Raw genomic sequence first — 26475 nt, forward strand, 5'->3', positions numbered from 1 at the left:
GGTCACATGTGGATCCTTGTAATTAGTTCCCCCTTTCCAAACCACTCACCCTCCACTCTCCCAGCATCGTCCCTCACACCCTTGGTCTTGAAGGTATCATCCACCCTGGATTCCCTGTACCTCCAGCCCTCATATGTACCAGTGTACAGCCTCTGTCCTATCCAGGCCTGCAAGGTAGAATTCGGATCATGGTAGTTGGGGGGAGGAAGCATCCAGGATCTGGGGGAAAGCTGTGTTCTTCATCGGTACTACCTCACACCCTAATTAACCCATCTGCTCTCCTAAACCCCTCTATGAGGGGATCTCCATTGGCTGACACTTGGGCCTTTGGTCTCCACTCTGCACTTCCCCCTTCATTTAATATGGTATATATATATATATATATATATATATATATATATACATACATATATATATATATATATATATATACATATACATATACACATATATACACTTACATACACACACTTATATCGTTTGTTTGTTTGTTTGTTTGTTTGTTTTTGCATGATGCCTTATACCTGGTCCCTTGGCACCTCATGATCGCACTGGCCGGTGTGCTTCTTCCATGTGGGCTTTTTTGCTTCTGAGCTAGATGGCCGCTTGTTCACCTTCAAGCCTTTAAGACCCCAGGCACTAGCTCTTTTGATAGCCGGGCACCATCAGCTTTCTTCACCATATTTGCTTATGCACCCATTTGTCTTCAGCGATCCTATCTTGGAAATGTGCAGTCAATGATATGATTTTTTGTTCTTTGATGCCTGGTAACTGATCCCTTTGGGACCACTGGATCACACAGGCTGGTGTGTTCTTCCATGTGGACTTTGTTGCTTCTGAGCTAGATGGCCGCTTGTTTATCTTCAAGCTTTTAAGACCCCAGTCACTATCTCTTTTGATAGCCGGGCACCATCAGCTTTCTTCACCACATTTACTTGTTCACCCTCCTCTAGTTCTTAAATGCTTCCTCCCCCCACTGTCATGATTCCAATTCTACCTTAAAAATCTGGCTAGACCAGAGGATATGCATTGGTACAGATAGCAAATGGAAACACAGGTAATCCAGGCAGATGACTCCTTCAGGACCAGTGGTGAGAATGGCGTTGCCTGAAGTGTGGAGGAAATGTTGGGTAGAAAGGGGAACAGATGACAAGAATCTAAATAAAGCTTCCTCTCTGGGGGATTGACAGCAGAAAAGAGGGTGGGGGGAGACGTCAGACAGTGTAACATGTGACAAATTAATAATTTATAAATTATGAAGGGTTTATGAAGGAGAGGGGAGTAAGGAAGGAGGGGGGAAATGAGCAGCTGATATTAAGGGTTCAAGTACAAGGCAAATGTTTTGAGAATTATGGCAACAAATGTACATATGTGCTTGACATAATGGATGTATATATGGATTATGATAAGAATTCTATGAGCCCCCCAGTAAAAATGATTTTAAAAAAAAGGAAAACAAAATTTATAGGTAACGTCAATCCTCACTTTAGTTGGCTATAAAATATGAGTATATTTTTGCACGTACAAAGAATACAATATTACAATGAGTAAAATAATGTTCAACTGAGGAAAGCTCTTCTAGCATCCCTGTGAACAACTTTAACCAGGTTAAACCACCACAATGACTTTCTTCAATGATACATTATCAAGTTTATGAAATTGAATGTCTCATTTATGAAAACATATTTGCATATGTTCAATTTTAGATACTGTACCTGATCTCTTCACATAGTAGCAAATAATCATAGTTCCATTGGTCTACACTCTTGATGTTGTTAGTTTATTGTGCCAACTTGGCCAATAAACACGTCAGGTTTATTGAAGGGCAGAGAGATAAATGGCTCAGGGAGCCTCACCTTTCTTGTCTCTTGCTCTTTGATCATCCGATCAGTGTGTGGCTGCCTTGCTTGATCTGTGCATCAATTTGCAAGCTATACGACCAGTGGGACAACTAAGCTGTGGACTGCGTCGCTGTAATTTGAGGTTCCTTCAAGACCTGCTTTGCCACACTATTGGAATATACATTTCTTGAGCTGGGGAATGTCGGACACTGTCATCTGGCTGACTGTTGGTGACCTACCTGCCTTGCTGTTTGCTTCCTGTGACTGGATAGCCTGAATTTCTCTACAGAGGATTACCTGGTGGTCCTCAAGATTTGAAGGATCCCCTGTGTCTCACAGACTGTCTCATGGGAGTGAGCTGCACTGAGCCATTTGTGCTGCTTTATAGATTGTTTATTTCTTATGTTATCTCTCTCTCTAGCATTATATTAATCAATGATAATTAATATAATCAGCATTATATTAATTATATAATGTAAGTATAAATTATATAATTTGTATATTAATTACATAATATATAATTGATAATGCTAATAATTATATCGATTATAATAAGCTAAATAATTATTCACATTATGGTTTTGTTTCTCCAGATAATACTGTATAATATAATTGATAATGCATGTTCATATGCTCAATAAATTTGTAAAAATATATATATGCTCACCTCAGCCTCATGATGCAAAGACCAAGGTTTATTAAGTGCATACTCTTCATTGGGGGAAATGTTGTAAGACAAAAATTGCAGAGAAGATCATGGAGGCTGGAGGATCACTCAGCTAAAACGCAAACCTTACCCTGAGAGAAGGAACAAAAAATGAGAGGTAGGAAAATCTTTCTTAAATGTCAGTGTAACCCAGCAGATGTCCAGTAAGTTGATCAGCTTACCTCAATACAAAATAACTCTAGAGAACCACCTTCTTTATCATAGGCAAACGTTTGTGCTTTGCTCTTCTTCTATTTGACTTGGGCTCGCCCTTAGAACTCTGCCAGGGGTACAAACCAGGCAGTAGAATTCAGAAGCGATGTTTCTGCCTTGTCTCCTTATGCTCATTGTGTTGGAAAGGAATTACCTTCTTAGATTTGATTCTGCTGTTTTTATATATGAAAATGTGTTCATATTTTCTAATAAGATACATCGACATGTAGGATGTCCTTTCTTTAGGATGAGATTGTAAGAAATCTTTCCTCTTAATGACATTCTCATAGGTAATAATTTCAAATTTTGTTTCCAAATAGCATCCTGCTCTTCTTTGCTTAGGACTTTCATTGCATTTTCTGAAAATCATCTCACTCTTCTCTCTTTTGTTCTTTTTAAAGATAAATATTCAGTTCATTTTTGGAGTTAGTTATCTCAGCCCATTAGATCCCCATTTGACGTTTTCCGCAAAGATTTTTCAGGGACATTGATTGTATATATTCTTACCATGTTATTATTATTTCATGCTACTCTCCACAGAGGTCAAAGACGTTGACTTTCTCTATACATTCTTCTCTCCCACGATGATCCATCTACTATTCCCTTATCATCTCATCTACTGATAGCAGACGGAGTAGTTTAATCATATCAGCTACTGTGAGGAAGGCAGTTGAAGCTGATTACTTGCTTAAAGACTTACAATCTAGAGACCATAAGGATTTCTACTCTGTCTTTCAGGGACACTATAAGCCAGAATTAACATAACAAGAGTAGACAGTTGAGAGTTTTTATTTGATTCTTTTTTTTTTTTTTGCTGTTTTCTTTATTTTTTTTCCCCCTGGTATGTCAACACAACTCTGATGGAATCTAAGGGAAAACTGAGTAAGCCTTGGTGATCTCCCCTTCAGGGTCTGCACTCAGTTTCAGTAACAACTGGTGTGTCCTATGTATGTAGTTTCCAGGGTAGGGCTTTCAGTGGGTTGCAAAATTTAACCTGATGGTGGCAGAGAGAACTATGTTCCACGAAGAGTTGATTGTCTATCTCTAGAAACAGGATGAACTGAAAGTGAGCGGGAGTCAGTGTGAGTCCAGGCACACTCAGGATCCAATGAGCACAGGCACCAGCATCTGAAGTCAGTGCGGGTTGATTGTCAGGGTGGGTTTCCTGTTGTGATTTTGAGATTCTTTTCCATTTCTAACTTTGCCAGGGGAATCTCTCTATAATTATTCTGCATCTACCCCTGCTATCTATGAATTCAAAAGTTGTATTGAACAACAAGTAAATAGCCTCACTCGCAGGAAAATCAGTCCATTAACCGCATGAAAACTCGGCTTTTCTGGGATTACAGAGTGAGAGTTCTGATGAACCTCAGAGAAAACTCTGTAGAATTCTCTCTCAGACTTGAGTCAGAGCGCGTGGAAGGGGCCATAAATTTAAGTGTTTGAACATCGACTTGTCAAACCAACAGAGATGCCTTCAGGAAAGACCTGTGCTTTGATTTGATTCTGAAACAATAGACTCATGGCAAAGACTGCAGTGCAATCCTCTAATTCCAAAACGCGGAGTTTTGAGTTAAGGACTAGTGAGTGGGTAATGTATGGTCAGTAACATATGAAAGTATAATTTGGTTCACATCTGCTTCTCTTCTTCATGCAGAAGTCGGTCAAACCCAACAATGGTCTGAAGACTTATTTGTCCTTTTCTATTTTCTTTTTTTCCTTATTTTTTTCAACTTGGACAACTATTGATTCATACTTTATCGTTTATATCGCCAATGTAGCATGTCCACATTATCAATCACTCTGTTAAAGAGCATGTGTTAGTTATTATCCTGCAAAATGCAGGGACCAAGTCAGGGAAAAATCTGTGCAGATTTTCCTGGGAAACACCTGTGTGAGAGAAAATCGAGAAGAGGCCAGGAGCGAGAGAAGGAATTCAGTCTATGAAAGAAGGACAAAAGGGTTTCAAAAAATTCACGGAGAAATGTAATTAAACAATAATGGATTGTTTCCAGTAATTTTTGGAAGACTACTTGTGTGATCTTGAGGGAAGAAGAGAGAGGGGGTATGTTGGGCAGAAATTGTATTAACTATTGTGCAGTTCAAGGAAAGTTCAGTATGGCCATTGGATGTTCTAATTGAAAAATCCTCCTTTGTAAATGATATACAATCTCTTGTGCTGCTGGACTTTATGTGGGGGCTCCCCTCTGGGCTTGAAACATCTGCACAATATTGGCAATGGATTTAATGATTCTTTGTGACCACTGTAGTTTTCCAAAATGAAGGAGGCATCATCAGGAGACACTAACATGCACAAAAACAAGATAGAGAAAAACAAAGCAACAGTATATACCAGACAACAAAACAACAACAACCCACTGACAAAGAACAAAACAAAACACATCACGAAAGAAGACCCTGTAGTTAGTTCAAGGGTCATTTGTTGGTCCTTAGGAGTGTTTTCCAGTCCAGTCTGTTGGGGCACCACGCCCTGGCCCCAAAGTCTACTTTTAGCATTCCTTGGGGACCTTGCCACTCCATTCCCTTGCTGTTCCGCTGCACTCCACCACACTTTGCCTCGGTGTGGTGGGATCAGGTGAGGTGCTATTCACATACTGTCTCCGGTGATGTCCCCTGTATCGCCCTTGGTCACTGAGAGGCATCATGTCTCATAGTGGGGCCAGCCATGTTGTTCTCTCTGTGGACTGGCTGCTCTAATCAGGAACATCATCCTCACGGCCTGGTGGGCCAGGCTGTGCTCCACTCTCTCCTCCTCCCCCTTCCACTGCTCCCGTGTGCTCTGATTAGATATGTCCATCTCCCGGAGCTACAGAATCTATGTCGTCCTTTGAAACAAATTCTTCTCGGGGAAGGGACAGGAATCCATGTAATTTTTGGTGCTGGGGCCAGCCTCCCAGACCTCTCCACTGGTTCCCTACTCCATGCCAGGTTATTGCATTTATACCTTGCAGCACTGGGTTGAAGTCTGGTCCCACTTTTCCTGTGGAGATATAAACAATACCTTTCCCTTGGGAGGGTTAGTGCCCCATGTCCCCACTCCCCTTTTCTTCCTTATATTCATCCTTTTATTTTCCTTTCCCCACCTCCTCCACCGTTGTCTACCATGCGCATCCCTGGTTTTGATCTGATCTCAGCCATCAGGCATCAAAGAACAAAAAAATCATGTCATTGGCTGCACACCTCCATGATACGATCGCCGAAGAGAAATGGGTGCATAAGCAAATGTGGCGAAGAAAGTTTATGGTGCCCGGCTATCAAAAGAGATAGCGTCTGGGGTCTTAAAGGCTTGAAGGTGAACAAGCGGCCGTCTAGCTCAGAAGCAACAAAGCCCACATGGAAGAAGCACACCAGCCTGTGCGATCACGAGGTGCCAAAGGGACCAGGTATAAGGCATCATGCAAATATGCATGTGTGTGTGTGTGTGTGTGTGTGTGTGTGTGTGTGTGTATGTACCATAGTGAATGATGGGGGAAGTGCAGATTGGAGACCCAAAACCCATTTGTTGGCCACTGGGGATCCCCTCACAGAGGAGTTTAGGAGAGGAGATTGGTCAGTCAGGGTGCGATGTAGTACCGATGAAGAACAAAGCTTTCCCCCACATCCTGGATGCTTCCTCCCCCCAACTACCATGATCTGAATTCTACCTTACAGGACTGGATAGGGTATAGGTTGTACACTAGTGCATATGGGAGCTGGAGGCACAGGGAATCCATGGTGAATGATACCTTCAGGACCAGGGATGTGAGGGGCGATACTGCTAGAGTAGAGGGTGAGTGGTTTGGAAAGGGGGAACCGATTACAAGGATCCACATGTGGCCTCCTCCCTGGGAGACAGACGGCAGAGACGGGGGGAAGGGAGACTCCAGATAAGGCAAGATATGACAAAATAACAATCTATAAATTATCGAGGGCTCATGAGGGAGGGGGGATCGGGGAGGGAGGGGATAAAAAGAGGACCTGATGCAAAGTGCTTTGAAAATGCTTTGAAAATGTTTAGGGAAAAGAATGTACCGATGTGCTTTATACAATTGCTGTATGTATATGTATGGATTGTGATAAGAATTGTATGAGCCCCTAATAAAATGTAAAAAAAAAGAAAAAGAAATACCACCTTATATGAAATAAAAAAGAAAAAATGTGGGGTATGTGATTGATAGGGGAATTATTTCAACTCCAGCTTTGAAGAGTTAATAAAAACGATCTTCTTCTGGTAAGAAATCTTTCAAGTTGAGAATGGTCTTCCTCTCCAGTGCCAGAAACACGAGGACTTGTTTTGAATGTTCACTGGAGAACCTGGACAGGTTTTACAGTTAGAACATGGGATCCACTAATGACCGGCCCCAGTGGTTTCTCAAAGTCTCAGTAATCAGTACTCAGCCTCTAGAAATTTATCACATTTTAATTTACATACATATTTATATTTCTTCATATATATATATATATTTCTTCATATATATATATATATATATATATATATATATATATATATATATACATATTTAATACATGGTTTATCCAGGTAAGCAGATTGCTGCTGTGCCTCTCTGAATGTCCCTCTCTCTACATTTTGGGTGGTATTTTGATATGTCCGTCCATGTCAGTTCTCTGATGCACGCACGCAGGGACTCCCAGCACCAGTGCGTTCATGACTCACATTGTAGAATAAAGAGCTCATGCCTGACTCAGAGGAGGATGAGACAGGTCAAGATAGACAGCGCAGGGGTCCACAGTGGAAATGGAGTTGCATGCGTCCAGAGAGGACCCAACGTGGTACACAGGCAGAGTTGTGGTAATCTCCTGTGAATAGATGTTATACGGGGACTAGTGCAACGGGTGCCTTATGGCCCAACGTCAAGAAAATCTGATTGACATTTTATCACCCCTTCTGGATTGTTTTTAGGACCATCCAGAAAAGGAAGTATTTTTATAAAAATGTGTACTATACTCTTCAAATTTTGCCAATTTTGTAGCAATATAGCCTGATAGTATGGGATTTTGCTCTCTTTTTTCTTTCAGAGTGGTGATATTATTTTTTTAATTAAAATTTTCAACTTTGGTTAGTCCTATTAAAGTATCTTAAATATATATGTTGCAAACCAATTGAATTTACTTATAGAATAATATCAGACTTATGGTAATAAAGATTTTATTCCTTTATAATTTTAAAAATGTTTTGTATGTTTTTGGAAGTATACACACTTTTATATCATTCAATTGGTTGCCTTTCAATTTTTCTTCCATTGTATTTTGTGGACTGGTGGCACTTACATAACTTCATGTAAACTTGAGAAATAATTGTAGGGGTGGAGTCTAGCCTGTCAATCATGTCACAGCCTGAAGATATTTGCTTGTGGGTGTGGCCTTCTCATGAAGATTCTGGGAATTTCCTCTTTCTCTTGAGAGACAGGCCATACCCTCTCTGTGCTTTACCTCCCTGTGGGGTGGCACATGCAGAAAGCTGGAGGAACCACGTGGAGACAAACATCAGTGCTGAGATGATTCCACTGATATGGGATCCACAAGACTATCCACCCACTGGCCTGTGATCTTCCTGCACTCATCATCACTGAATATCCTGTGAGTCTAAAGAGAAACCTACAGACTCATATTGAACCTGTGGGCAAATATCAGACTTATGGACCTGATCTGGACTGGGCTTGAATGTTTTCTCAAACGTTTTCTCAAATGTTTCTACAATTGAACTTTGCTATAAAGTTCTCTCTTACACTCTCTAGATTTGTTTTTCTAATCAACTTCACCTAACACAACCCCCCTGAATGTTCAACATTAGTGTTTGAGTAGTTGATTTTGTGACATCTCACCTATGAAATGAGTGAAATTATAGGAGACGTGTGTAAGTGGATACATCTGTACCAGTCATGACCAGCTGTGAGCTCACTTGGTGAGATACTCCTTCAATTAGCTGTCAGGATTCCAGAATGCACTTGAGATGAACAGCTCAGCTATCACTACCTGTGATGCTCTAGAGCAGAGGTTCTTACCCTGTGGGTCCACAGCCCCTTTGCTACTTTGATGAATCATCAAAGTAGCAAAATTACATTTATGAAGTAGCAATGAAAAATAATTTTATGGTTTGGAGGTCACCACAACATGAGGAACTGCTCTAGAGTTATTGAAGCTTCCGATTATTTAGACCTGATGTAGATCAGAAATACATTTATGAATGTGAATTATATGCACATACACGTGTCCTGTAGAGTTGAAGGCTGATTCCATCTCCCCTGATACAGCATCAAGCGATGATATTGCCAGATAGGTTGCGTCTAAACCACTGACAACAAAGTGAACTCATGAAGGGGTGACTGTGGAGCTTCATTTCCTATTGACAGTATCCCTGGGTAAGACAGCACATGGGATGGAGAGAACACTGTGGCAACTCCAGAGCCCTCACCTTCTGATTTATGTCCTCACAAATGTGCATGCCCAGATGCAGTTAGTGCAGTCTGCCACCAAGGTGAAAAAGCTGGGAGATTGGTGAAGGTGTCCTGTGGTTCCTCTGGAAACACCTTCACCAGCTGCAGTATGAATAGGGTGTGACAAGCACCAGGAAAAGGCCTTCTGTGGATGGGCTGGATCAACACCCACACTGGGAAATCAGCCTATGTTCAGGGCTTCACACAGAGCTATGCCTCTCCTTGGGTGCCTCAGTCAGCACAATGACTCTACAGATTGTCAGCCAGAAGTCTGAGGACACTGCACCTAATCCCGTGTGATACACATGCTGCGAAACCCACATCCCAAGAGCGGCAGCAAACCTGGGGGAATGGCAGCTGTGCTCACTGAGGCAGGGACTCTGAATATTTCTCTGAATCCTTTATTTACTAGGTATGTACTTGGAGATGAAAAACAAAGAAACTTACTTCCTGAAATTAGCATAACTTTCCTGTGAAATGAGGAGGAGGATAAACAATACCTTGGTATGTAGCCTTTGTTCACCTCTCTGTGTGAATACTGCCATTACAGCACTAGGAACAATGCAGACTCTGTGAAGGTCTGATTCACCATCTCCAGAGACAATAACAAGAACACAGTTCATCTGCAAATGGAAGGTTAGAAAATGGAAGACAAGACCCTCTGTTACTCAGTGAGAACATGAGAGGAAGTCAATGTGATCCTAGACACCAACTCCCTGCTGGGAGAGAGCTGGGCAGCAGGGGACGCTTAGGACCCACACATCACAGGAAACACTCAGGAGCAGGTGCAGAGGGACAGTTTCAGGGCTGGTTTCCTGTTGTGGTCTGGGGATGCTTCCCCATCTCACGTTTCCCCCAAGGGTTTTCTCTATTTTTATGACATAAGAATACAATGTCAATGTAAAAAAATATTTAAAATCAGACCTATTGCATGTAGGATGTATAATAATGGAATTGAAAGCTCAATAAAAAAGTGGGAGGTAAAATTTTTTTTTAAAAAGTGGGAGGAAGGAGCAAATAAAAAAGACAATTTTTATTTATTAGGGTTATATCTTACTTATTGGTATGCTAAACTTGGCAGCACTTGCATTGTTCAAGTAATGCTTGATAATAGTTGTATTGATTGGATTTCCTTGAAGGCAGATATAATCTTATCACAGACAGTATTGCATTTCATGATGGGTTTAGCAAGATCCTTTCTGACTGTGCTTTCCCCAACTTAGTAAATTCTATGTTTTTCTGATCAAATTGGCCCATACCAGTCAGTCCATTTATGATCACTAATGCCTAGGTCACCAATCAATATTCATGCACCCCATTTAATTTTTGACCACTTCCAATTTCCCTAAATTTGCAGAGTGCTACTTACAAGTTCTGGTATTAGAAAACTTTTGTAGCTGTTTTGCTTTACATTAAGTCATGCCCCATCAGCAAAGGAAGATCCTGATGGTTCCACTCGCAGAGGCTTTACCCAAATCACGTCCTCATGGCCGACTCCCCTCAAAGAAACCAGCTCCTCTTCAGTCACATTTTAGGGCCCTCGAACCTGAGGAGCCCATCCTCTGGCACTAGCTTCAACAACTTCCTACTTCCTTGGCTTAAGCTTTCAGTATCCGACAATACTTCAAAGCTATGCATAAGGTTTTAGCAGCATCTTCCTCTGAAGAGGGAAGAGGGGTCCTTCTGCATTGTTGCTTCTTAGTCTGGAAGCTTTGCTGAAATCTGCTCCCTTTGGCTGACCCTGCTGGCATTAGATATAACACTGATATATCTTCCAGCATCTCAACAAACACAAGCCACGAAAGTATCATGAACAAACAGAGAGATGGTGAGAATATAACAGCATTTCTTTAAAATATATCAAGCAATTTCTGGCTAATATTTTAGATGCAACAAATAAGTAACAGCATAGCGCAACCAAACAGTGGAATATTTAATTTCAACATTTTCTATTATCAACTTAACATTGAAATAGAAGATCCATAAGACATCAAGAATCAAATAAGTAAACAAACAAACGAGTCTAGCAAACTAGAATTAATAACCAATATATAACATACTCCACCAAGAACCAAACATATTTGCGCCCATTAAACTGGGGTTTATTTCAGAAATAAAGTTAAGTGTGAAATAGGTGGAAATATAAACAGAAATACAGATAGATAGATAGATAGATAGAGATGACAGATACAAGATATCGACAGTATAGACAGAAAATAGATGATAGCTAAATCGATAGTTCAGTAGATTTTTAAACCAATTAATAGATTTATGATAGGCAGATATACAGCAGAGATCAGAAAATATATAGATGGATGAGAGAGAGAAAAAGAACCTTGTTCAATAGACTCCAGTGTCGTTGTGCATTAAGGTTCAGTGGGTGGGTTGAGTCCATGCAGATGGTGTTCAGACAGTACTCTTGTCTGTCCTGAGATAAACTGGAGACTAAATGCATGAACTACTTGGGGTATTTCATCAGGAGTAAGGTGTTGTACATGGATGTTATAAAATAATGACTCACTCCTCAATAGATTAACTCAAGTACCTGGGTCCCCACAGCAGGAATATAGCACTTATTTGATGCGTGTGGTGATGCAGATAAAAGTAGGTCAGGGAAGCTATGTGAGACCAGATTGTAAGCACAACGAAGGGAAAGTTGAATCTATGGCACAGGGTCTCAGGCCAAATAGGCACATAACCCTCATTCAAAACTCAGTGCATGGGGAGGGAGATACAGTTTTTCTAGTCAAATTTGGAGGCTTTCCCTACCCAATTTTCCCGTGTCATGGTTTTTAGTCCTCATCCTGCCTCTTAGAACCAAGATTTAGATGTTTTTAGCATAACTGTCAACCCCAGAGAACAAAGAGTGGGGAATGAGCATGGACGTAGGACATCTTTTCTGGGTCCTGGCTTGCTGCTTGGGAGACCCTGAGTGCACCCACCACAACCCGAGGTGCTCTCTGCCCACCAGAGGAGACCTAAGGGGAAAATGTTCTAATGTTATTTTATCTTTACTTTTCCTGGTGGATTGCGTGAAGGTATACTGAAGAGATTAGTGTTCATTCAACAATTCATACACTTGTGTTTAATTTCATTGACTGCCATACACACAAACTCCTGTTACAATGACCTTTTCTTCCAAACATTCTGAATTTTTACCTGAATAAATGATGCCCTTTTAAACTCAGGTGTTTGATTATTCTAAGGTAATTGTATCTCCCCAGGACTATTGCTCCTTTTAGGCTTGTCAATTATTTGACTAGAAGTTTTTCCAAGGGGTGAGTTCGGTCCCACACCTGAAGGAACGCTGACAGCCATAGTCTTAGGACTTCCACAAGTCTACCCACACAGTAAGCCTAGTCTTTGTATTTTTCTTTTCTGTGTGTGTGGGTGTATTGTTTCGCTTTTTATCCCACTCTACCCAAGACCTTTCAATGATATCTTTTCCAAAGAAGTGGGTACTGATATCAAGGCACCACCTACTTCTTCTGGTCATAGAGTTCAGAAGACTCATATCCATGATGCATTACAGCATTGGTTGAATCGTTTCCATGTGCCTTCAATGATCATCACTCTGGAAAGGGAGAAACAATAAGCTGCACCTCATGTGGTTTAAAGTCCCCATTCACTACTCTCAAGAGCCAGGTGTAGGACATTGTCTTTGTGGGCTATTATATCAGTGGGTCTTGGTGTTCCCTGAACCCCAAGGCCTCCTTCTCAGAGAGAAAAAGTTAACACACTGATGGTTTTCTTTATCAGAGTAGACCAGAGAAATGTTTAAGGACAGATTATGAAATTGATGGAGGTGAAATGTTCTCCATATTGGACTTTTAACTTCTGAACAGAGCTACACGGTCAGAGAGATGGTGACAAGGGCCAGGTGACCATGAGTATTCAGAGAGTGATACGCTCATCTTTGGCTTTAATCTGCACAGGATTGTTTCACAACTCTGAGTAAAACTTACATTCCCTGAGTTATTTTTCCTCTCCACAGGCAACAAGAAGCACAGGGCAGACCTGGGCGCTAGGATACACCTGAGAGTCTATGGAGAAGGGGCCATTCAGGAGATCGGATTCTTCAAAGTCTTCACTAAGTAAACAGCGGTGCTTTCTGTCTTGGGCATATTTCCCCACAGACATTAACAAGGTACCCTCTGTGAGGGACCCAGGCTTCTTGAGCTGCAGATTTACACTGGGTTTGAAACTACTCCTCCCAGGTGTGGACTGAGAGATGCACTGAGTGGAGAGCCACCGTTCAGTACTCTCCGTGATCAAGGTGACAATGCCTGTGTGTGTGTGTTGCAGGATATTACTAGGATCAGGCTCTGTCCCTCCCACCAGTCTCAAGACCCGCACCTCCCCCAGCCTTGGATTTCCAGGGTTATAAGGCTGGAGGAGTCTGACATGGAGGGCATGGCAGAAATATGCAAAGTGGAAGACATATCCATTTTAGACCCACAGGTCACCTCCACAGGGGAAGCACCCTCATCACCCAGCTGGGGACCACAAAGTGACTCCTTTCCATCCTGCTTGCAAGATGTGGTCTGCCCCCCTAGCTCTCCTCCTTGCTCTTCTCCCAGGTCAGGATCGCCACAGGGTTTGAGATGAATGGAGGGTGTGTGTGTGTATGTAGGGAATCTCTGATCTCTGAATCCTACCTCCACAGGTGTCTGTGCTCAGGTGCAGCTGGTGCAGTCTGCAGAAGAGCTGAAGAGACCTGGGGAGTCTTTGAGGATCTCCTGAAAGACATCTGGGTACAGCTTTATTGGAAGCTGGATTGGCTGGATTAGGCAGACACCTGAAAAGGGCCTGAAATGGATAGAGATGGATTCATCCCAGTGACTCTGACACCAGGTAAAACCCATCCTTCCAAGGAAAAGTCACCATCTCCACAGACAACTCCATCTGCACCATGTCCCTGCAGTGGAGCAGCCTGTAGGACTCAGACTTGGCCATGTATTACTGTGCAATGGACACAGTGAGAGAAATCCCTTCGTGAGAGGGGCAGAAACCCTCAGCCTGATGCAGCTGCAGAACAGGAGTCTCAGAGGCATCTAAGTCCAGCACCAGAGGACACACAGTCTGCTGTCTCATAGAAAATGAGAACAAGAACACAGGCCACTGACACGGCAAGGAGACATCTTCCCACGTGGGGGCACTCATGCCCTCTTACTGGATCAGGGGTCTCTGGAGTGGCTCACTCTATGACTTCTGAATAACCTAAGGGCTACAGAGCAGATCATGTAAGGTTTCTTCGTTAAATCCTCAGAGCTCAGCCCTTGCTTCCCTTGAAGAATGAGCAGGTGCATTGTCATAATAGGAAAGAAATTCCTTAGCTCATTTTTTTCCCTCACCAAGACCATTCCAAGTATTACTAGAACTTCTTCCTAGGAAGTATTCCAAATGATCATTGTTGCTTTCTAACTGGATTCAGTTGCCTGCATTCAGCTTGATTCAGGAAACAATTTTGTAAAACACCTGGTGGAGTGGTGTCGCTGTGGCATTAGCAAAATCTCATGGATCCCAGACCTTATGCCAGTCAGTTACACTTAGGAAAATGGTTGTTTGGTATAGTTTCCTGGTTAAAAGTGGTCTCCCCCCGGAGGAGACTCTGGACCCTCCTGAGCCAGGACGGCCTTGGTTCAGAAATGTCTACCTCCTTCCACCCCCTATTTCTCTTGAAGATCCTGGTCCTACCATGAAGTCCGTGTCAGGGAAGGGTATTTTGGATTGATTAGAGTCAGGCAGCACCCAGGGAGAGGCCATGGTGTACAGGGATCTCCTACTATGAGTCACTGTAGTGCTGACCTTGACCCTTACCAAAAACAGTTCTCCCTACCCCCAGCCCCTGTGAGCACTGAGGACACATCTGTGTATTACTGTGCAGGTGGACACAGACAGGGCAGTCAGTGTGTCCCTCACATAAACTATCCTGCAGGACAGCTCTGGGGTTGTACTGCACGGATCGTTCAGACCTGCAGGTGGCGCTCAGCACAAACAACACAGGCCCAGGATCAAGGAGCAGGTTCAGAGATGAGCACAGGTGGATCTTTCTGGGGAGTCTTCAGTTGGTTTTGTTCCCACAGCTCTCAAACTGGCTCAGTGGAAGCTCTTTTTACAATTGTAGGGAGTGTACTAGTGTCTCCTTAATGGTAACAAAGAAACCCTCACTGTCTTATAATTGATTGCAAACCAAAGGTTTGAACTACCCCTGTAAAAGGTATTTGCATAGAAGTGGTTGGTATTGCAAAAGTCTGCAATGTGATCTGCGATTTTAATTCTTGGTTTCAACTGAGTTAGTTGAAAGTATAGAAAATACGAGTGATTTATATTAACAAACCTGGAGTTTTTTGAAAGTACCAGCATGATAGCCATGGGGCAGAGATACAAAGAGGGGTGGTGATGTTGAAAGCTAAGTATTGGGCTTCTAGCCACGAGGTCACTTGGTTGAAATCCAACACCATACCCTCAGGAACTTTACTATCTTCTCTTAAATTCTAACAAAGAGAATGAGAATGTCCCTTAACAAAGGACAGGAAGACAGCAAAACCACTAAAAGTTGGTGCCTTATGAAGGTGAAAACTTGTCACAAAAGTAAAATACAAATATCACCCACAAAATAATTGATCTGAAAGTGGTAAACTTATACCCTGTCGATGGTGGAAAATTTGTGAGTCCAATGCGCTGAGGATGTAGGTTTGTCAGGCAGCCCCACTTGGGTCTTGCTCTCACCAGATTCATTGGATGTTTATTCACTGTACATGGTGGTGTTTATTAACAATATTATAGCCTCACGGCCTAAAAATTGAATGACTTTCTAAACTGTTACTGTTATGATGAAGGTAAAACCAATTTATTTTACTTTTATTTTGACATTTAGTTAGAGAACTGTGACTCTTTTTCGTATAGTGAGTTTTTGAATAAATTCTATGTTTCTGAAAGTTATTGCAGCTTGATATCACAAGTCGAGAGTGTTTAAGAATAGACATATGTTTTATTGAATACCTAGAGACTAGAAGTCCAAATTCAAGGCCATCTCTAAGGGAAAGTTCTTTGACTGTTTAAAAATTAATTTGACGAATGACAATCTATTCAATCAAAAGTACAAAAAGGTGTAAAACAAAGGAAATTTATTCCTATTAAGAAAAATTATATTAAAAAGTGTTAAATGTTAAAACAAAATGCAAAGTCAAAAATATTATAAAATAATGGACATCATATTAGTGTTTCCGTGTATGCCTGTACGAATGTGAGATTTTTAGATATAAAAATAAAACTTTCACTAAAGAAAAAACAATAAGTTCTATAGAATTTGTTGTACTTTTTTGCCATTGTAAATGTTAATTAAAGCTAAATATTCTTAATAAAGTACGTATAATCTTGGAAAGAACTGGAATTCCAGAACACTTCGTAGTGCTCATGAGGAACTTCTACACAGATCAAAAAGTAGTTGTGTGAACAGAACAAGGGAATACTGCATATCAAGAAAAGTGTGTGACAGGTTGTACCCTCTCATCATACTTGTCCAAGCTGCATGATGAGCAAATAATCAGAGAAGCTGGTTTATATGAAGAGGAATATGGCATCAGGCGTGGAGAAAGCCTTATTACCACCTGTGATATGAAGTTGATGCAATCTTGCTTGCTGAAAGTGACGAGAACTTGAAACACTTGCTGCTGATAATTAAGGATTGAAGAGCTCATGATGGATATGAGTCAATGCAATCACAACCAAAAGTTGCAGGCCAGATTCCAATTCTGTTGTTCATGATTACTGTTTATTTTGAACCAACTTTCAAAAGTCAGCATAGCTCCTCCCACAACAAGATGCCAGGAAGAGTATTAACTCTCTCTCCCAATATCTAAAGCAAAAACAAAACAAATAAAAATTGTTACATGACTTGATCTTTGTATAGTGTCCTTGATATTGCCTTGTCCATTTGAGCCAAACATAGTGAAGATCAAGGGATTGGAATATTCTTTTAAGTCCCGGGATCCTTCTGCATTTAACATCTGAAAATTTACTTTTACTGTGGGACTTTGTGAATCCTTACAACTATTATTGTCCATTCCTGGATTGTTTTGTTCCTTAATAAACTCTTCAATTTTTAACTGAAGCTCCAGTTTGATCTTTGGAAGTTGGAACAAAAAAGGAAATAATATATACATTTCTTGCGAAACTATGTCTACCAATCACTGCCAAATTCCTAAAAAAGAGACAAACAATAAATGACAATAGACTTACCATTTCTGGGGAAAAGTAATCTTCAATAACTAATGTCTTGTGGCAAGATTATATTTGTTGTGAATATAGTAGCTAAGAGGACTCTGAGTACAGTATAAGATGAACACTGGACATTCTATTTGAGATTATTCCCCAACCTGCTTAACGTTGTGTCACAGTGTAAATTCCACAGCTTGTCCAAGAAACCTCTCCTTAGGATATGAGATGTCGCCTCTGGATGTTGGAGTGCCCCATTTATTTCCCATAATTATTCTGCAAATCCCTTTCTGATATCCCATCTCTGTTGAGCCCTTCCCTCACAAAAAGTATCCCACTACACCAAATGAGTACCCATTCTGACCCAAACTGGCCAGACAAACATGTCCACAAAGACATCCGCAAACTTCCAGTCACACGTCACATGGAACAGAAGAACTTTGGTCAAGGAACTAAAAGTCACAATAAAAGCCAAATAAGAAGACATTGGGAACCAAGAAGGACCAAGATCTGTATCTTGTTAAGAAACTTAACCTCACCCTAATGCATATTCGTGACCATCCCTGTGAAATATGTTTCACATCCATAATCCTATACATTTATTTATTAGTATATTTTTTTAAACTTTAAACCGTGTTCACCATTTTTTTCAGAAGCTTTCCTTGTGGAATCTTCTGGCTAAGTCCTTGCTTGATCCAAGGGAAGCGGACTCCTTTCACTGTCATGCAGCCCTGTGTTTGTTGCTAGCAGGAGTCATGTTGGTAACACAGTTCCTTTCACCGAGTGTGCTTTTTAACACAATAGTATACTCTGTCTTATAGAGTCTCTATGAATCAGAATCCACTGATGGCAGTGAGTGTGGTGTTGGTGTTAGTGCAAAGAAGATGATGGAGTCAGACTTTCAGTTTCTGAGAAGACTGGGAACTTCTCTTCTTTATTCCTGGGCTTCTAATATGCAGGGAATTTAATCAATTTCCAGGTACACTCTCAAACCTAGTGAAAAACATTTCATCATAGACCAGGTTCTCTAGTAACCACAGACCTTTTCCATAGGTCATCAATGTCCTGTGGAGATTCCTCTGCCTAGCGATTACTTCTCTCTAGCAGTGTCAAGATTCCAAAAATGCGCTGGCTTACTGAGGCTTCCATTACTTGTCATCTGTGATTATTTTCCCTGTTCCTAGTTTTCCAAGATTTGGGTCCAAGAGGGAGGAATCATCACAGATCCTCTCCGTAGGCTTTGCTGTCTCTGATGACTTCATGCTGCTGGAGCAGGAGCTGCCAAGGCCTTCCCAAGAGGTTGGAGCAGCTGTGAGCGATATAAATCAGTAGCAGAAAACAGCCTCCAATCTCTAAGGAGCTTATGCTCATGCTACAGAAAAATATCCAGAACAAAAGGCTGTTCTCCCTGCATCTGAGCTCAATGACATGAGGACACGGCTGTCCATTAATGTGCGAGAGAAACAGAGTACTCACTACCATCACAAACATCCCTGCGATGATGCCACTGGTCTGTGGGGATAACTTGGGTTGTAGAAAGTACAGGGACAATAATTCTGGGGCCATAGCAATGGGGGAGGCATGAGAGCAAGGACCATTCTATTAGCATATAGGGTATCAGTTCCTCCCAAAAGACTCTCTCCTAAAAGTTTATTACAAAACCCAAACAGATATTGCACTGTTCATACATTTGTAGATTTTATGCTGTGGTAGATGTAAGATCTCATGTTAACCTGATAAAAGATTAAAGGGGTGGAGTCTAGCCTATCAATCAGGTCACAGCCTGGAGATCCCTCCTTGTGGGTGTGGCCTTCTTATGAGGCTTCTCAGAACTGTTTTTGAATGTGCCATTAGAAGAGGCTTCTCTCTCTCTCTCTCTCTCTCTCTCTCTCTCTCTCTCTCTCTCTCTCTCTCACCATCCTATGGACAAGCCAGCCACCTGGAGCCATGGGGATGGCAGCCAAAACCCTAGAGATGTGTCCACTGTCATTGGATCCACAAGACATTCCACGCACGCGCCTGTGATCATCCTGCATTCAGCATCATTGCATGTGTTGTGTAAATCTGAATAGGAATTCATGGACTAATATCAGACAAATGGGCTAATATTGAACTGATGGACGATCTGGATTGGCTGGGATGTTTTATTGATGAATAGTAAATTCTTGATATAAAGTTCTCTTTTACACAAATATTCCTTTGCAAATTATCAGAAGCAAAGTCTGAGCTCTTAACAATTAAAAAGCAAGCAAACAAAGAACAAATAAACATATTTTGAAATACTTCATTATATTGTTTGTTTGTACTTTTTTTTGCCATTTCTCCTAGATAATAAATTTTAAAATGCCAGGTTTTCCCCTCAGAACTTATGAAGAAATTTCTTCCTCATTTGTCCTTAATTATCTGTCACCCAGACAGATCAAGCATAGGATCTTGAGCATGGATGATGCAGTCCCAGACACTGTTTTGTTCTGCTGTGCGCAGGTTCCTTGTGGGTCAGAACTGACTCAATAGGACCTATCCACAACAACCACATGACCCAGAACTCCAACCCTGCCTTCATTCAGGACACGATGCTTTAATGGGAAGAAGACATTCTAACTGCCCAATAACTGGTCTACTTCCTGTCAGGACCCCTGTCTTGTAGAAAAGTTTAAAGGCTTCAGGATGATGACCAGGACTCATGAAAACGTTTTAAGAAAGTGGAAAAGTGCACAGGTGAGGAAAAAGGGCAACGAATTTGTGCCACTTTTCTTTCTTCTGTTTTTACACTCTTTAAGGCTTTTACCTGCTTATTCTTTAAGGGTAGCAAGAGCCGTCCTGAGAATTTAATTTGGAAACTTTTGCTCATTCATCCTACAACACTGATCTTTTAAAATCACTTTACTGTGAGCTTGTACAACTCTTTACACAATCTATACATACATTCATTTTGTCAAGCACATTTGTACATTCGTTGCCATCATCATTCTCAGAAAATTTTCTTTCTACTTGAGCCCTTGTAACAGCTCCTCATTTCCCCCCTCTCTTCCCACAACCCCCTCCCTCACAAATCCTTGATAATTTATAAATTATTATTTTGTCATATCTTACACTGTCCGATGTCTCCCTTCACCCACTTTCCAGTTGTCAAGCACCCTGGGGGAGCGGGTTATATGTAGATCATTGTGATCGGTTCTCCTTTCTCCCCCACCTTCCCCTTGCCCTCCTGATATGGCTACTCATTATTAGTCCTAAGGACAACACCGATCTTACCTTTACCAAAATCTCAAAGGATATTTAGAAGGAAATGCTGTGAATCCCTTATAGATATAAAAACCATTTTTACATTTCTATATGTAGTATTCTTCCTATAATGCAGAAATATATAACTATAATCTCATGTATTCTGTGTTAATAGAAAATAAAATTAATTAATATGTGATAACAATTTAGCATAGAACAGTCACATAATATATGTTAGCAAGGATATTGTCATCGTGCCCTTCCCAACACACCTAAAACACTCAGATCTGTTCTAGGAACAGAACCCTCAGATCTCAAAAGTCATGCAACTTCATTTATTGCTATGTAGTAGAAGGGTATGAAATCCATCCCTCCCTCTGCTGATGAAAGCCAACGCAGCCCCAACCCTGCAGCTCTGGAAGTGCTCCTGGATTCTCAGGAGCCCCCACTCAGTGATCAGGACTGAGCACAACACAGACAGCATGGAGTCTGTGCTGAAAGGGGTTTGTCCTTGTTGCCATTTTAAGAGGTGATTTTGTCAAGAACCATTTTGTGTGCTTGGGTGTGAGTGAGAGACACAGTGAATATGTCTTATGGTATTTCTGCCTAGGATGTCTGTGCTTGCAGAAGTCCAGAGTGATGTGTAGCTAGTGGAGTATGGGGGTCTCTTGGGCGTCTCTGAGATTCTCCAGTGCAGCCTTTAGATTGTCCTTCAGTAGATATGCATGATCTGTGTCCTCCAGGCTCCAGGGAAGGACCTGCAGTGGGTGTCAATTATTAGTACCAGTGGTGATGGTGCATACTAAAAAGACATCTCCAAGGTGTCTTTGAATCTGCAAGAACTTGCTGTGTGTGCATAAGAACAGCCTGAAATTCTAGGACACGCCTTTGTATTTCTGTGCTGCTTCTATCAAGGTGAGGAGAATTCAGATTGAACCAGGACACAAAACTCCCCTGTAGGGAGGACACATGCCGCTAGGGGGCGCTCAGGATCCACAGAACACATGCCTCACGTCCAGGAGCAGGTGCAGATGGAGATTCAGAGCTGCTTTCCTGCTGTGGTATTGGCATTCTTCTCCATCTCGCAGTTTCCCTCAGAGAATCTCTCTATTTTTATACTGCCAGTTGTACCTATCCCTGAGTGAGATGTTTGAATTGAATCAGAAAGACTGGTTATTCAAACTTACCAAGGATGCCTGAAGAGAAAGACTTGGTGATGTTACTTCTGAAAGGACAGACTGAGAGCAGAGGCTTTCATAGAATTCCTGGATTATGGCATTGAATACCAGTTTAGAGTTATGCAGGTGGTTAGTTAGGGAACCAGGCACATCAAAGCAGACTATGGACCCCATATGGCTCTCATCTTCAGTGGGAAATGTGCAGGTCAGACTCACAACTTCTCTAAAGTCTCTTTCTGTCTGTATCTATTTTCAGTCTCTCTTTTTCAGCAAGATGACATGATTCTGGAATGTTTATGCTTCCCAATGCAAGTCTGTTCACATTCTCAATATGCCATGTTCATGGATAAGGACCCTCAATACCAAGGAAATGTCAAAGCTACACAATACTGTTTCTAAATACAATGTAATTGTGATTCTAAATGCCAACTTAACCCTGGAAAGAAATGGAAAAAATAATTACTCATTTTATATGGAGAATCCTAGAATAATCAAGGGACCAAAAAGATTGAGATCAAGTTAGGGGCTCTCGCACAAACTAACCTGAAAACTATTACACCGCCACAGTATTCAAAACAGTCTGGTACTCATACAATGATAGGTATGTTGACCCATGGAACAGAAAAGAAAACTAATAAATAATCCATCCACATACAGGCATCTGATCTTCAACGGGGCCCAAGGAACTTTATAAGGGAGAGTGACTTTCTTTTCAACAATGGGGCCCGCACAATTGGATCACCACCCTCAGAAGAATGAAAGACAACCAAAACCTCAGCTCATGTACAAAAATGAGCACAAAATGATCAAAGGCCTAAATATAAATCCAAAAGCTATAGAGACCATCTATAAGGAAGTAGGGCCATACATGCCCCACAGGGCACTCATACACTATCAAACACAGCAAAGAAATTACACACAAAGTGGACACCAGAGATGAAAGTGATATTCTAAAAATCAGACATTTGTTAATTAAAAGAGTAAAATGGGAAGCCAAGCCAAAAATAAAAAATCAAACAAAAATTTCTGGTAATTTTAAGCTGCAACTTTGCATGTCTATTCTGTGTACAATAGACAACTGGAGCAAATATGTTTGCATTTTCCTTGGAGTATAAGTTTCTATCATTTCCACCTTTCAGAATTTTGAGAGACCTTGATTAAGTGCCCGACCAAGCCCAACCCCAGGAGATAGGGGAATGCAAAACAAACCCAGAACATCTGTGCCTAGAGCACAATGTGTTGCTTCTTCAAATGCAGGGAGCACTCAGGAGCTTATTGAGAACTTGTGTACCAACACTGTTAGGAAAATGATGTGCAGATGGATAATGTCATGAGGTTCACACTTTAATTAAGAAGGCTCCTACTAACCCACTGCTATGAAATTATCTGAGACGATCCTTGCAGTCAAACCGAGAGATGGAGGTGAGCTGAACTAGTGCGTAGTTACATCACAGTCTCAAGATTAAATTGGTCAGACAAGCATCAAGAGCAGATGGTGAGATGGGGACTTGGTGAAATGAACAAGATCAAATGATGCTATGCGAGTGTGCATATGAAAAGGGAACTGACTCACTGATCTTCAATTGAAAAATGCTAGTGTCCTGTGATTGAACACCTGGATTTTAGTGAAATCAATGCATCTTCATTTCAAAGTAATTGCTTATTTCCTTCAGAAAATTCTGGCTCAAAGAAGTCCAGGTGAAAAAAAAAAAAAGAGGATCTGAGGCAGAGAGTTTAAGTGGAGAGCAAATGCTTTGAGAGTGATTAGGGCAAAGAATGTATGGATGTGCTTTATACAATTGATGTATGTATCTGTGTGGATTGTGATAAGAGTTGTATGAGCCCCTAATAAAATGTAAAAAAAAGAAAGAAAGAAAAAAAAGAAGTCCAGGTGACCAACACCTTGTGCTTGGGTTTCCCCATTGTAAAAAGATTTATTAATTTGGAGACATACAGATTCTAATTCACCAGGAAATGAGTGGTGTCAACCGTAATTCTGGGGAAAATATTCTAACTTTGTTAGAAGGAAGGAAGCTGAATGGAGATTGAGCTTTAAAACTGCATGTTTAGAGAGAGTTTCATAGCTTCTATAGTCAATAATATGAATTTTTTTTCAAAATTAGACAATACTTGAGTTTAGGAAATAAATTTAAAGTGAGATCCATAAGCAGTTGTGATGGGGCTGTGCCCAGAACACAAATGGAGAGGCTAACTTTGGTTGGAAATGCTCACACCTCAAATGAATCAGAGCCCCCTGCATAGGGACATTTTAAAGAGTCTGTGCTCATTCTCCAAATGTTGAGGATCAGTTGCATGGATGGACCTAATTCTAATGGAGAGTGCCTGTTGGGTCTCAAGAAAATGTCTTTTGCTTCAAGATGTAAACACTGTGCTTGGCTCTTATTCGGATCTTTTTTTTTTTTTAATGATTATGTTCCATTTACTGCTCTCCTGAATTTTTTCATTTGAAATCATGGCTCCACTGAATTTGCACTCTTGTGGATATTCCAGCAAACAAAGGGGCGGGGGGAGTGTCTCTATTCAGAATCTTCCATTTTTAGAGGCTACAGAGTTACAATATTGTTTTGTCTGGGGCACAACTTTTCTAGGTTGCACGCTCTTCCCTGAGACCTTCTGACACTTGAATCTCTTTACTTACACTGAGGTTGACCTCAGTCATCAGCTCTGGGATATAGTCTGTGTATTGCATGTAAGAGCGGTGGGGTTGGTGATGACCATGGCCCAAGGTCGGGAAATCCTGGTTATATAAGATTAGCAAAGGGACAATGCCCACTGGAAACATTCTACCAGAGGCTTCGGGTCAGATGTGCATAAATATAATGAAAAGCTAGGAGGGGAGCGTGTCCTTTGGACCCAGCGCCTGGTTTACTCTTTCCTGACCTTCGCAATTTGGACTGAATAGAACCCATCACAACGTGATGCATTTCCTCAAATTTTCATGAATTTCTGTTGGACGTTGCAGTGATTCTTGGGAATCCGGAAGCATAAGGGGATCTCCTCAAGGGAGGATGGGGTGGGAATTGGAACTGAATGGCTTCGTAGAAGAGTTGGACATTTGAGGAATTATCAACCCTAAATCCTTGGGATTAATCTGGTATGCATGCTTCTCAAAGATGTTGCTTCCACACAAGGAAAACTACAAAGTACTATGCGGAGTTTAATTGGGAGGTATCAGGGTATACAGGGAAAAAATAAGGAATCTTGAAGAGTGTGAGGTTTGAAGGTATCTTGGAGTCCAATTTCCAATTGATGGTTTCATCAGACTGTATCCTGCCCACTCTCTAGGGCACAGGACAGAGAGGAGCCCAAGGCAGGGCAGGGCTATGAGGGGCTGGAGGGAGAGAACACTGAACTCAGAAATCCTTGGATTGCCTTTGACATTTCCCACACACCTCTTGGGGAAAACCTTCTCTCATTATCGACTAACACAATTATGATTTCAAACAATGGTCACCTACAATGGGCTCAGAAGGAAGAGGGGTGTCTGGTCTCTATCACTTTCTGTGTATAAGGCCAGGGCTCCCTTATTATGCAAATTATTCTTGGGCACTAGGGTACAATTTCACCCTTGGCTGGGAAACCTATCAGTTCTCTTCAGACAGGGCTGTAGGTCTCTTGGGAAACAGAGCTGTGGTCTCAGGATGCTATTGCTGTGTGTTCTGCTGTGCCTGGTGACAGTTCCCCAAGGTGGGAGGTTCAGATATCCAACCTGGGTCTATAGGGATGTTTGTGACTTCAAGTATCTGACAGGGACCATCTGTTTTTGTTTGCAGGCATCCTGTCCCAGGTGCAGCTTCAGGAGTCGGGTCCAGGACTGTTGAAGCCCTCCCAGAAGATGTCCCTCACCTTCACTGTCTCTGGTTTCTCCATCACAAGCAGTGGTTACTGTTGGGACTGGATCCACCAGCCCTCAGGGAAGGGGCTACAGTGGATGGGACGCATATGCTATAATGGCGGTACAAATTATAACCCGTCCTTTCAAAGCCGACTCTCCATCACCAGAGACACATCAAAGAACCAGTTCTCCCTGCAGCTGAACTCCATGACTGCTGAGGACACGGCCGTGTATTACTGTGCAAGGGACACAGTGAGGGGAAGTCTGTGTGAGCTCAGACACAAACCTCCCCTGCAGGGAAGACACTGGGCAGCAGGCGGCGCACAGGACCCACTGAGCTGAGACACCAGCACCAGACAGACACAGATGTATGACAGGGAGGATTTCCTGTTGGAATTAGGACTTTTTCTCTTTGCTCTCAGCATCCCCAGAGACAATTTCGCCTTTTGCTATTTTTTCCTTTCTCTAAATTTTCTCCTTGCTGCAAGAGTGAGAGGAATAACTAGCATTCTTTTTGCAGTATTAATATTAAAAGTGACGCTGACCCTTCATTATCATCCTCTATGCCCCATTTCCCTTTGTGAGAAACAGACTCTCATCCTCACACTATCTGCGACTCAAAATCTGTTGACAACGAGATACAGGCATGTGCAGTGCATGATTTTAAGTGTCCTGAGCTCATTGCTGTATTACAGCACACAGTCAGGTCTCTGGAGGTGTCTCTCTGCATCACTCCCTGTGCACTGTGGGTACTTATTGAATAATGTTCTGTGGCTGAGAA

Source organism: Tenrec ecaudatus, chromosome 17, assembly GCF_050624435.1.
Source record: "Tenrec ecaudatus isolate mTenEca1 chromosome 17, mTenEca1.hap1, whole genome shotgun sequence".
Lineage (NCBI taxonomy): Eukaryota > Metazoa > Chordata > Mammalia > Afrosoricida > Tenrecidae > Tenrec > Tenrec ecaudatus.